Below are 14,390 nucleotides of genomic sequence, written 5' to 3' on the forward strand. Positions count from 1 at the left end.
TAAAAAAACAAAAAGAACCCTCCAAGTTTACATGTAGAACTCAAAAAAAACCCACGAAACCACTCGTGGAGCTAGGCCAAGGATAGAAAGAGAGGAATGGTAAAAGAAGATTCTGCAAACAATCTTTAACCATGAAGCGGACCCGGCCCTGCCAGGAGCTGGGCTCAGCCAACTGGACAAACCAGGGACACCCTTGCAATGTAGCCCTTGGGAGGAGGCCCTGGGGTTGAGTGTGAGCCGGCCAGACCCACGGGAGCCCAGGCAGAGCGGGGCCTGGGCCCCCCCCCGCCCCGGCAACACGCGCTCCCACTCCACACACACGCGCACATTCAGCCTGCCCCTGGCTCCCCACTCCGTCCTGCCTTCCACAGCCCCGAGGACCGAAGGGGACATCAGACACGGTCCCGTTGGTTTGAAAAATAAAAGGAATCTTATACTTCAATATTTCATTAGCTAAAAAAATGTTTTAAAAAGTATGTACAGGGGGTGGGGGCTGGGAGCCCTGCCGTGGGGGGTGGGGGGGGAAGGGAGGGAAAGGCAGCAGCACCCCCCAGCCTGCTCCCCTGGGTTCCACCCCTGGTCCTACTGCCTCTCACGTCTTCATCTGTTTAAAAGCAAAACTTCTACACACGCACGCGTGCACACACACACGTGCACACCCACACGCTTCTGCGAGTCCCGGAAACTTCTTCTATCCTCAGAGACCCTTGGTCTGCCCCCAAGGGCCCCCCTCTCAGGACCTGCCCCTCTCAGGCCCCAGGGGGCTGGTGGCGGCAAGAGAGGCTGAGCACAGGTGGGGGAAGAGAAGGGCGCTGGGCCTGCCACCGCCCGCCACCTTAGGTCGGTCATGGAGTTTCTCTGAGCCTCAGTTTCCTCAGCTGTAAAATGGGCAGTCCTCACGGCCTCGCCTACCCCAGCCCCCAGGCGCAGGGACAGACGAGGGAGACAGGAAGGCGCTTTTGGAAACGTGGAAGCACTGGGAGGTGGTGGCGGGAGGGGTCCTGAGAACCCGGGGCCCCTGTGAGTCCCAAGGGGCTGCAGTGGTGGGCGGAGGCTGAGGAATGCTCCGGCTAGGTGGCCCAGCGCCTGGGAAGGGGGTCTTCCCAAGGCCCCCAGGCCAGCCCCTCCCTGTGCCTGGCCTGGTGAGTGGGGAGACAGTTGCTAGGGGTTAGGAGAGGGGGAGCAAGACCCCCCCAACTGTGCACGAGTGTGTGCTACAGAAGGCAACACAGACCTCGCACCACCTGCCGTCCTCTCCCAGCCCGGATCCCCGATCGGATTGGGGTCAGGGGGTGGGACGGGGAGGCAGAGGGGCCGGGAGCATGCAGTGCCCCCCCGCGGGTCCTGGGGAAGGACAGACAGTAGCTCGTGACCAAGATGGCGGGCGGGTGTGACAGGAGGGGGAGTGTGACAGCCCCGCGGGAGGGTCCGGTGGGGGTTACTGGAGGGCCTCCTCGGCCGAGGGGCCGGCCTCGCCGTCATGGCTGGCCGTCTCGAAGCCGTGCTCCACACCCATCATGTCCGGCTCTATCTTGCCCGTGTAGCTGACGAAGGTGGTGTAGGCGTCACCCTCGGCCATAAGCGGCTTGACCTTAGGGATCCAGCTCTTCCTCACAACGCGGCGGGCATTGGTGCACATGTCGGCTGCGATGGCGTTCATCTCGCTCTCCTTGAAGTTGGGAGCAAAGTTCTGGCAGTAGTACTTGACAGCGTGCAGGACGCGACTATCCAGCGGTTTGCGGCTGGGGTTGTTACTGGAAGAGCGGATGCCGGTGCCACAGCTGTTGGCCAGCGTGTTCCGGTCAAAGAAGGAGGCCAGGAGGCGCCGCAGCAGGACCTTGTGCCGCGTGCCCGCACTGACGTGGCAGTTCATGAGCTGCGCCCTGGTGATGTACACGTTGGTGCCTGTTACCAGCTCCAGCTTCTCAGAGGGGTCACCCTCATCGTAGAGCTTGGGGTGGCAGCGGTTGCCGATCTGGTTGATGAGCTCAGCAGGGAGAGACGCCAGGTCTTGCCGCACTCGGATGCGATTCCGGGACTCGGGGGCCACCTGCTTAGGGAGGGCCTCCACCTTCTCGGCGGTCTGGCCGACGTTCATCATGCTGTACATGGTGTACATATTGCAGATCTGCCGGTACTGCTCGTCTGTGCCCTCCTCGCCCGCGTCCTCCTCCTCATCCTCCTCGTGGTAAGAGCCGGGGCTGTCGCTGGTGTAAGCGCTTGAGGTGCCCGGGCTGGTCCGCTCCGACGTGCTGGGCCCACTCACCACTCCGCCTGCCGCTGCCGCCACGCCCCCCGCCGGCTGCCCGGCCCCGGGCCCCGCCGCCACTCCGGTGGGCTGTGCCGCCGCCACCACCGGGGCCTGCTGGGGCGGCCGGTTGGCGGCCAGGTCCGGCGCGGAGAACTTGGCCATCTTGCGGCTGCCGTTGCCACTGCTGCCACCGCCGGCCTCCTTCTGGCTGCTGTCCCACAGCCGCTTGGCCACGGGCGTGCACTGCACGGAGTCCGACTCCTGCTGCTCCGTCTTGACGCGAGACACGAGGGGCAGTGGGGTGCCGCAGGCCGGCCAGCTCGACGTCTGCGCCACAGGGCTCTGGGGCTCGGACGAGGGGGCCTCCTCGGCGTGCAGGCCCTGGGAGTCACAGCTGGGGGAGCTCACCTTGAGGAAGAACTCTGTGCCCTTCTCCATGATCTCCTGGATCTGCAGGAAGCCAGCTGTGTACATGAGCAGGAACTGGTCGCCCATGTTCATGCTCAGCCGGCCTGTGTAGCAGAAGCTGAGGATCTGCTGGAAGAACTGGGGCTGCACAGCCGCCGGCAGCTCCACCACCGCACTCCGGCTGCTGTTGAACAGGTCCCAGAAGTAGGAGCTGCTGGCGGCCAGCACGGCCCGGTGGGCCTTGAAGGCATGGCCCTTGACCACCACCGAGACATCACAGTACAGGCCCTGCAGCCGCTGCTCGTTGAGGCACTCCAGAATGCTGTTGCCGAAGTTCGGGATCTCCATCTGCAGGGTCTGGGCCATGGCGGCGGCGGCTGCGCCGTGGCCGCGCTCCGGGGGCTCCCGGCGAGCTCCGCAGCGGCGGCTGGGGCCGGGCCTGGGTCCGGGGCGCGTCCCCCTGCTCCGGGGCCTCGGCGTCCGCCTCCGCGGCCTCTGCGGCCTCCGCTTCCTTTTAATCAGATTTTTAAAAATAAATTTATTTATTTTATTTATTTTTATTTTTGGCTGCAGTGGGTCTTCATTGCTGCGGGTGGGCTTTTCTCTAGTTGCGGCGAGCGGGGGCTACTCTTCGTTGCGGTGTGCTGGCTTCTCATTGGGTGGCTTCTCTTGTCGTGGAGCACGGGCTCTAGGCATGCAGGCTTCAGTCGTTGTGGTACTCAGTCTCAGTAGTTGTGGCTCGCAGGCTCTAGAGCATAGGCTCAGTAGTTGTGGTGCACAGGTTTAGTTGCTCCATGGCATGTGGGATCTTCCCAGGCCAGGGCTCGAACCCGCATCCCCTGCATTGGCAGGTGGATTCTTAACCACTGTGCCACCAGGGAAGCCCTATAACACTTATATTAAGAGATTGATTACACGAAATTTGCTACATGATTATGGAGGCAGAAGCTAAGCAAGTCCAAAATGCGTAGGACAGGCCATTAGGAAGGAAAGTTAGTGGGTGGGCTGGAATCCACAGGCAAAGGCCAATGCTGTTGTCCACATGCTATCAGAAAAAGATGTTCACAAGCAGGATGGAACCCCATGGACAGAAGCTGAAGTTGTTGTCCACAGGTAGTCAGGAAGGGAAGATCCAGTTAGGGAGAATAATTGTAGACCCAGCCCCTGTGTGTGTGAAAAAAAAATAAAATAAAATAAAGAGAAAGAGCACAATAGATAAAGAAAAAAAAAAAAAGAGTCTGGTTCAGGGAATGCCTACACCTTCTTTTATATGGCTTCCACTGATTAAGTCAGGCCCACCAGGATAATTTCCCTTACTTAAAATCAACTACTGAGGAATTTAATTATGTCTGCAAAATTACTGTGATAGCAGCACTCAGATTAGTATCTGATTGAATACTGGGAGAAGGTGTGTGTATATTACAAACTGCCTGCTGTCCTCACTTCCATTCTCATAATTTAGCCAACCAAGTTGACACATCAAAAACCCACCACACTACCATTGTCAAAGTATTTATTACTTTATTCCTGTCTACATAACTGGAATAATCTCCTACTTGAAATTTCTGTCTCTAGTCTACCTTTTCCTTTTCATTAATTCTGCATACCACTTCCACACTAATCTTTCTACAAAACTGCATTTCTATGACTGTGGTTACAGGTCAAACATCAATTTAAGATGTACAGACTATGAATAATCTAGCTGAAATATAAATATGCATGGAAAATATTAATATGACAAACATGAAGAATTATCAATTAATACAGGAGTTTTCTAAAATTTTGAATTAGTGCTATTTAAAATGTAGGTTCAGCGTTTTTTAAATTGAGGTGAAATTCACATAACATAAAACTAACCATTTTAAAATGAACAATTTGGTAGCATTCAGTACATCACAGTTCTGTGCAACCACCACCCTCTATCTAGTTCCAAAACCTTTCATCACCTCAAAGGGAAACCCCATTCTTATTAAGCAGTCACTCCTCATTCTACCTTACCCCTAGTCCCTGGCATCTACCAATCTGCTTCCTATTTCTATGAATTTACCTATTCTGGATATTTCCTACAAATGGAATCATACAATATGTGACCTTTGTGTCTGCCTTCTTTCACTGAACATTTTCAAGGTTCATCAATGTTGTATCACATATCAATACATCACTCCTTTTTATAGATGAATAATGTTCTATTGTATGAATGTACCACAATTTGTTTATCCATTCATCCAATAATGGATGTTTGGGTAGTTCCAACTTTTGGCTATTGTGAGTGCTGCTATGAACATGTGTGTACATGTACTTGAGTACCTGTTTTGAATTCTTTGGGGTATATACTTAACAGTGTAATTACTGGGTAGTGTGGTAATTCTATGTTTAACTTATTGAGGAACCACTGTTTTTAACAGTGGCCAAACCATTTTATATTCCACAAGCAATGTGCAAGGGTTCCAATTTCTCCATATCCTCATCAACATGTTTTGTCTTTCTTTTTTTTTAATTAAAGCTATTCTAGTGGGTGTGAGTGGTATCTCATTGTGTTCTTTTTATTTTGTTTTGTTTTGACCACGTGGCATACAGGATCTTCCTGACCAGGAATCTAACTGCACCCCCTGCAGTAGAAGAACAGAGTTTTAACCACTGGACCGCCAGGGAAGTCCCGCTCATTGTGGTTTTACTTTGCATTTCCATAATGGCTATTGATGTTGTGCATCTTTTCATGTGCTTTTTGGCCATTTCCATATCTTTTTTTGAGAAATGTCTAGTTCTCATTCCCAGTCCTGTGCCCATTTTTAAATTGGGTTGTTTCTCTTTTTGTGGTTGAGTTGTAAGAATTTATATATTCTGGATACTAGAACCTTAGCATATATATGACTTGTAAATTCTTTCCCATTCTGTAGGTTGTTTTTTCATTTTCTTGATAATGTTTTATCACACATAAAATTTTAAAATTTTGATTAAGTTCAGTTTATCTATTTTTTTTTTATTGCTTGTGCTTTTGGTGTCATATTGCTTGCGCAATTGTGTCCATTGCCAAATCTAAATTTATGAAGCTTTACGCTTATGTTTTCTTTTAAGTGTTTATGGTTTTAGCTCTCTAGTAGTCATTGATCTATTTTGAGTTAATTTTTGCATATGATGTGAGGCAGGGGTCCAACTGAATCCTTTTGCATGTAGAAATCCAGTTGTTGCAGCACCATTTGTTGACCATTTCTTTTCCGATTGAATGCCCTTAGCCATCTTTCTTGAAAATCATTTGGCCATAGATTTATAGATTTATTTATGGATTCTCAATTCTATTACATTGATCTATGTGTCTATCCTTATGCCAGTACCACATTGCTTTGATTACTGTAGTTGTGTAGTAAGTCTTGAAATCAGGAAGTATGAGTCCTGCAGCTTTGTTCTTTGTTTTGGCTATATAGGCCCCCTTGCAATTCCATACAAATTTAAGGATTAACTTTTCCATTTCTGCAAAAAGGCTATTGGAATTTTGATAGTGATCACATTAAATATGTAGATTGCTTTGAGGAGTATTGTCATCTTAATATTGTCTTCCAATTCATGAATACAAGATGTCTTTTCATTTATTTTGATCTTCTTTAATTTCCTTCAGCAGTGTTTTATAGTTTTCTGTGCATGAATCTTTACCTCCTTGGTTAAATTTATTCCTAGGTGTATTATCCTTTTAGTTGCTATTTCACATGAAATCATTTTGGATTTTTCATTGCTGGTGTATAGAAATGTAACTGATTTTTGCATGTTGATCTGGTACTCTATAACTTTGTTGAATTAATTTATTAGCTCTAGTAGTTTTTTGTGGATTCTTTGGGATTTTCTATATACAGGTTCATCTGTTAATAGAGTTTTATTTCTTTCTTTCCAACATGGATGTCTTTTCTTTTTCTTGACTAGATGTTCTGGATAGAACTTCCAGTACAATGTGAATAGAAATGGTGAAAGTGGGTGTACTTGTCTTGTTCATGATCATAGGGGGGAAAGCTTTCAGCCTTTCATGATTGAGTATGATATTAGATGCAGATTTTCCATAAATGCCCTTATCATGTTGAGGAAGTTCCCCTCTGTTCTTATTTTGATGAGTGCTTTTTTTTAATCATGAAAGAGTGCTGGATTTTGTCAAATTCTTTTTCTGCATACATAAGATGACCTGTGGTTTTTATTCTTCATTCTATTAATGTGGTATATGCCATTGATTTTCTCTTTTCTTTTTGCTTTGTGCCGTACCGCATAGCCTGCGGGATCTTAGTTCCCTGACTAGGGATCGAACCCGGACCTGGGCAATGAAAGAGCTGAGTCCTAACCACTGGACTGCCAGGAATTCCCTCCATTGATTTTCTTGTGTTAAACCACTCTTGCCTTCCTGGAATAAATCCCACTTGGTTATGGTGTATAATGCTTTTAATATACTGTTGGATTTGGTTTGTTAGTATTTTTTTTTAATTAAAAAAAAAATTTTTGGGACTTCCCTGGTGGCGCAGTGGCTAAAACTCCATGCTCCCAATGCAGGGGGCCAGGGTTTGATCCCTGGCCAGGGAACTAGATCCCACATGCATGCTGCAACTAAGAGTTCACGTGCCCCAACTAAGGAGCCCACATGCAGCAACTAAGACCCAGCACAACCAAAAAAAAAAAAAAAAAAAATATTTTCTGGCCACATCATGTGGCATGTGGGATCTTAGTTCCCCAACCAGGGATCAAACTTGCACCCCTGCACTGGAAGCACGGAGTCTCAACCACTGGACCACCAGGGAAGTCCGGTTTGTTAGTATTTTGTTGAGGTTGTCTGCATCTATATTTATAAGGGATATTGGACTTTTCTTCTAATGTGATGGCAACCCACAGAATGGGAGAAAATATCTGTTGATTATACGTCTGATTAGGGATTAATATCCAGAACATACAGCAAACTCCAAAGACTCAACAATAACAACAACAAAACAACCCAATACAAAATGGGTTTGCCCAATTCAGAAATGGGCAAAGTACTTGAATAGACATTTCTCCAAAGAAGATATAGGAATGAGCAAGGGCATGAAAAGATGCTCGACATCACTAATCATTAGTGAAATGTAAATCAAAACCAGAATAAGATACCACCTCATACCCATTAGGATGGCTACTATTAAAAAAAAAAAAACAAAACAGAAAATAGTAAGTGCTGTTGAGGATGTGGAGAACTTAGAACACTTGTGGGCTCTTGTTGGAAATATAAAATGGTAAAGCTACTGTGGAAAACAGTTTGGCGGTTCCTCAAAAATTTAGAAATAGAATTACTGTATGATCCAGCAGTTCCACTTATGGAGATATATATATATCTATATAGATTTATATATAGATATATATAAAGCAAGGTCTGGAAGAGATATTTTTACACCACGTTCATAGCAGCATTATTCTTAACAGCTAAATGAGCCCAAGTGTCTACTAAGGGATGAATGGATAAGCAAAATGAGGAATATCCATACAATGGAATATTATTCAGCCTTAACAGGAAGGAAGTTCTTCCATATGTGTGCAACATGGATGAAATTTAGTCAAAATCATAAAGACAGAAATTATAATGGTGGTTACCATGGACTGAGGGAAGGTGAGTTCAATAGGGAGCTGTTGTATAATGAGTATAGAGTTTCAGTTTTATAAAGATGAAAAGAGTTATGGAGATGGATAGTGGTGATTGCTGCACAATGTGAATGTATTTAACCAATGCGCTTTCCTGATCTTGGAGGGAACACTTTAAGTCTTTCACCACTGAGCATGATATTTGCTGTGTTTTTTTCATATACAGCTTTTGTTAAGTTTAGGTAGTTTCCTTCTTTCCCTAGTTTGTTGAGTGTTTTTATCATGAAAGCATATTGGATTTTGTCAAATACTTTTTCTGCATGGAGATGATTATATGTTTTTCCTTTTATTCTGTTGATGTGGTGTATTTTACTGATAGATTTTTGTATATTGAACCAAATTTGCATTCCAAGAATAAATCTCACTTGGTCATGGTGTGTAATCCTTTTAATATGCTACTGAATTTGGTTTGCTAGTATTTCACTGAGGATTTTTACATCAATGTTCCTAAAGGATATTTATAGGTAGTTTTGTTTTCTTGTATTATCTTTGTCTGGCTTTGGTATCAGGGTAATGCTAGCCTCGTGGAATGAGCTAGGAAGTGTTCCCTCCTCATCAATTTTTGTGAAAAGTCTGAGAAGGATTGGTATTACTTCTTCTTTAGATGTTGGTAGAATTCACAAGTGAAGCCATCTGGTCCAGAGCTTTTTATGTTGGGAGAGTTTTGATTGCTGTTTCAATCTCCTTGATAGTTACAAGTCTATTCAGATTTTCTAATCTCTTCATGATTTAATCTTGGTAGGGTTATGTGTTTCTAGGAATTTGTACATTTCATCTAGGTTATCCAATTTGTTGGCATACAATTGTTTATAGTACTCTTATAATCCTTTGTATTTCTGTAGAATTGGTAGTAATGTATCCGTTTTCATTTCTGATTTGAGTAATTTGAGTCTTCTTTTTTTCTTAGAACATCTAGCAAAGTTATCTATTTTGTTGATCTTCTCAAAGAACCAACTTTTGTTTTCATTGATTTTTCTCTATTGTTTTTCTATTCTCGATTTCATTTTTCTTTGTGCTAATCTTTATTATTTTCTTTCTTCTGCTATCTTTCTGTTTGGTTTGTTCTTCTGTTTCTAGTTCCTTAAGTTTAAAGTTAGGATGTTGATTTTAGATTTTTCTTATTTTTAAATGTAAGCAATTATAGCTATAAATTTTCCCCTTAGTACCATTTTCCCTGCATCTACAAGTTTTGGTATGATGTGTTTACATTTTCATTCATCTCTAGGTTTTCTAAATTCCCATTTGATTTCTTCTTTGATACACTGGTTGTTTAAAAGTGTACTGTTTAATTTACATGATTTTGTGAATTTTCTGTTTTTTATTTTGTTGTTGTTGTTATTGATTTCTAACTTCATTCTATTACAATTGGAGAACATACTTTGGAAAATGTCCCATGAGTATTTGAGAAGAATGTGCATGCTGTTGTGGGCTAGAGTGTTCAGTATATGTCTGTTAGATCTAGTTAAGTTAACATGTTAAGTCCTCTATTTCATTACTTATGGTCTGTCTGGCTGTTTTATCCATTGTTTAGAGTGTGCTGTTGAAGTCTCCAGCTCTTATTGTAGAACTGTCTATTTCACCATTCAATTCTGTCAGGTTTGGCTTAATATATTTTGGTGGTCTGTCATTAGGAGCATGAATGTTTATAATTGTTGTATCTTCTTGCTATGTTAAACCTTTTATTAACCTATAATGTTCTTTTCTATTATTACCCTTTGAAATTTAAAGTCTATTTTGTCTGGTATTAGTATAGCTGCTCCTGCTCTCGTTTGTACGGAAGATCGTTTTCCACCCTTTCACTTTCAACCTGTTTGTGTCTTTGGATCTTGGGTGAGTCTCTTGTAGACAGCATCTAGTCAGATCATGAATTTTTATCCATTCTTCCAATCTATGTCTTTTGATTGGAGAGTTTAATCCTTTTACATTTAAAGTAATTACTTATAAGGAGAAACATACTTGTGTCATTATGCTGTTTGTTTTCTATTTGTTTTATAGCTTGTTTGTCTCTCATTTCCTGCATTTCTGTCTTCTTTTGTGTTGAGGTTTTGTAGCAAAATTTTGAATTCTCTTCCCATTTCCTTTTGTGTGTATTCTATAGCTATTTTCTTACCATGGGGATTACATTTAACATCCTAAAGCTATAGCACTCTAATTTGAATTTGTACCAGTTGTAACTTCAATAACATAAAAAACGCTTCTCCTTTATTGCCCTGTCCCTACCTCTTTCAGTTGCTGATGCCACAAAATATGTCTTTATACGTTGTGTGCCCCCAAACACAAACTAGTAATTCTTTTAAATGTATTAGTCTCTTAAATTATGTAGAAAACAAGATTTGAAATTACAAACCAAAGTTGCAGTAATATTAGCTTTTACACTAATAATTGTATTTTTTCTTTAACTGTATTAGTCTCTTAAATCATGTGGAAAACACAAAGTGCAGTTACAAACCATTGTTATAATATTAGCATGTATTTTTCTTTATTGAGATTTTTATTTCTTCAAACTACTTTGAGTCACTATCTAGTGTCCTTTCATTTCATCTTGAAACACTCCTTTGAGCAAGAAATGCATTTCTTCAAATATTCTCTCTGCCCCTTTTTCTCTTACTTCTCCCCTGGGACTCCCATAATGCATATGTTGGTCCTCTGGATGGTGTCCCACAGGTCCTCTGGATGGTGTCCCATAGGTCCTCTAGGCTCTGTTCACTTTTCTTTAATTTTAAAAATTTTCTTCAGACTGCATAATTTCTATTGTTTTACCTCTAAGTTAACTGATTATTTTTTCTGACTGCTCTATTCTGCCTTTGAATCTCCCTAGTGAATTTTTCATTTCAGTTAACGTACTTTTTAGTTCCAGAATTTCTTTTTAGGTTTTTGATCTCTTTATTGATATTTCCATTTTGTTCACACATCTTATTTATTTATTTATTTATTTTCACGCATCATTTTCTTGACTTTCTCCACATCTTCCCTTAAGTCTTTAAGTATCTTTAAAACAGTTGTTTTAAAGTATTTGTCTAGTATATCTGCCATTAAGTCTCTTTCAAGGACAGTTTTTATACACACACACACACATGCATATATATTTACATATACATACATACATATACAAATATTTATATATACATGTATATACATATACATATATTTACTGAAGTATATTTGATTTACAATATTGTGCTAGTTTCAGGCATACAACATTTAGTTTCAGGTGATTTAGCATTTTTGCAGATTACACTCCATCATAGGTTATTACAAAATAATGGGTATAATTCCCTGTGTAATACAATATATCTTTGTTGCTTATCTATTTTATATATAGTAGTTTGTATCTGTTAATCCCATACCCCAAATTTGTCCCTCCTCTCTTCTCTTTCCTCTTTGGTAACCACAAGTTTGTTCTCTACATCTGTGAGTCTGTTTCAGTTTTGAATATACACTCATTTGTATTAATTTTTAGATTCCACATATAAGTGATATCATACAGTATGATGACTTATTTCACTAAGCACAATATTTCACTAAGCACAATATTCTCTAGGTCCATACACATTGCTGAAAATGGCATTATTTCATTCTTTTTTATGACTAATATTCCATTGTGTGTGTCTGTGTGTGTGTGTGTGTGTGTGTGTGTGTGTGTGTGTACGTGTATCCATTCATCTGTGGATGGGCACTTAGGTTGCTTCCATGTTTTGACTATTGTAAGTAGTGCTGTAAATAGTGCTGCTATGAACATTGTGGTGAATGTATTAGTATTTTTGTTTTTTCCAGATATATATACCCAGAAGTTGAATTGCTGGATTATATGGTAGTTCTATTTTTAGGTTTTTTTTTTTTTCTTTTGGCCATGCTGCATGACTTGTGGGGTCTTAGTTCCCTGACCAGGGATTGAACCCAGGCCATTGGCAGTGAAAGTGTGGAGTCCTAACCACTGGACCGCCAGGGAATTTTTAGTTTTTTGAGTAACCTCCATACTGTTTTCCATAGTGGCTGCACCAATTTACATTCTCACCGACAGTGTATGAGTGTTCCCTTTACTCCACATCCTCTCCACCATTTGTTATTTTAGACTTCTTGATGACAGCCATTCTGACAGGTGTGACATGATATCTCATTGTGGTTTTGATTTGTATTTCTCTAATAATTAATGATGTTGAGCAACTTTTTATGTGCCTGTTAGCCATCTGTTTGTCTTCTTTGGAGAAATGTCTATTTGGCTCTTCTGTCCATTTTTTGATTGGGTTGTTTGTTTTTTTGATATTGAGTTGTATGAGCTGTTTGTATATTTTGGATAGTAACCCCTCATTGGTCACATCATTTGCAGATACTTTCTCCCATTCAATAGTTGTCTTTTCACTTTGTCAGTGGTTTCCTTCGCTGTGCAAAAGTTTTTAAGTTTAATTAGGTACCATTTGTTTATTTTTTGCTTTTATTTCTTTTGGCTTAGGAGACTAAGAAAATATTGCTATGACTTATGTCAAAGAGAGTTCTGCCTATGTTCTCTTCTAGGAGTTTCATGGTTTCAGGTCTTACATTTAGGTCTTCAAACCATTTTGAGTTTATTTTTGTGTATGGTATGAGGGAATGTTCTAATCTCATTTTTTTACATGTGGCTGTCCAGCTTTCCCAACATCACTTGCTGAAGAGACTGTCTTTTCTCCATTGTATATTCTTGCCTCCTTTGTCATAGATTTTCAAAAAATATTTATTTATTTATTTACTTGGTTGTGCCTGGTCTTAGTTGCAGCAGGTGGGCTCCTTAGTTGCGGCTCACTGGCTCCTTAGTTGTGGCATGTGGGCTCCTTAGTTGTGGCATGTGAACTCTTAGTTGTGGCATGCATGTGGGATCTAGTTCCCTGACCAGGGATCAAACCCAGGCCCCCTGCATTGGGAACGTGGAGTCTTAACCACTGCACCACTAGGGAAGTCCCTGTCATAGATTAATTGACCATAGGTGCATGGGTTTATTTCTGGTCTCTCTTTTCTGTTCCATTGATCTGTCTGTTTTTGTGCCAATACCATGCTGCTTTGACTACTGTAGCTTTGTAGTATAGCCTGAAGTTTAGGAGGGTTATACTTCTAGTTTTTTTTTTTTCCCCTCAGGATTGCTTTGGCAATTTGGGGTCTTTTGTGTGGTTCCATATAAATTCAGGATTATTTGTTCTAGTTCTGTGAAAACTGTCATGGGTATTTTGATAAGGATTGCATTAAATCTGTAGATTGCTTTGGGTAGTATGGCCATTTTAACAGTATTAATTTTTCCAATCCAAGAGTATGAGATCTCTATCCATTTCTCTGAATCATTTTCAGTTTCTTTCATCAATGTTTTATAGTTTTCACCTCCTTGTTTAAGTTTATTCCTTGGTATTTTTTTTTTGATGCAATTTTAAATGGGACTTTTTAAAAACTTACTCTTTCTGATATTTCATTATTAATGTATAGAAATGCAACAGATTTTTGTAATTAATCTTGTATCCTTCAACCTTGCTGAATGCATTTATTAGTTCTAGTAGTTTTTGTGTGGAGACTTTAGGGTTCTCTATATAAAGTATCGTATCATCTGCAAATAGAGACAGTTTTACTTCTTCAAGCCTTCCAATTTGAATATCTTCTATTTTTTTTTTCTTGTCTGATTGCTGTGGCTAGGACTTCCAATACTCTGTTAAGTAGAAGCCATGAGAGTGGGCATCCTTGCTTGTTGTACATTTTAGCAGGAAGGTTTTCAACTTTTCAACAATGAGTAGGATGTTGGCTGTGGGTTTGTCTTTACGGCCTTTATTATGTTGAGAATGTGCCCTCTATACCTGCTTTGATGAGGGTTTTTGTCCTGAATGAATGTTGAATTTTGTCAAATGCTTTTTCTGCATCTGTTGAGATAATCATGTGATTTTTATCCTTCTTTTTGTTTTTTAATATTTATTTACTTACTTGGTTGCACTGGGTCTTAGTTGTGTCAGGCAGCCTCCCTAGTTGCAGCTCACCAGCTCCTTAGTTGCAGCATGTGGACTCCTTAGTTGTGGCATGCAAACTTTTAGTTGCAGCATGCATGTGGGATCTAGTTCCCTGACCAGGGATCAAACCCGGGCCCCCT

General features: G+C 41.9%; 1 pseudogene across 1 annotated transcript; it reads right to left on the minus strand.

The window, feature by feature from the left end:
- Positions 1-236: 236 nt before the first annotated feature.
- LOC309630674 (nucleus accumbens-associated protein 1 pseudogene) lies at positions 237-3,111 on the minus strand (annotated as a pseudogene). Its single transcript has one exon. The product of its transcript is annotated as a nucleus accumbens-associated protein 1 pseudogene (transcript).
- Positions 3,112-14,390: the final 11,279 nt, after the last annotated feature.

This window comes from Balaenoptera borealis, assembly GCF_965194805.1.
Source record: "Balaenoptera borealis genome assembly, chromosome: 6".
Taxonomy (NCBI): domain Eukaryota; kingdom Metazoa; phylum Chordata; class Mammalia; order Artiodactyla; family Balaenopteridae; genus Balaenoptera; species Balaenoptera borealis.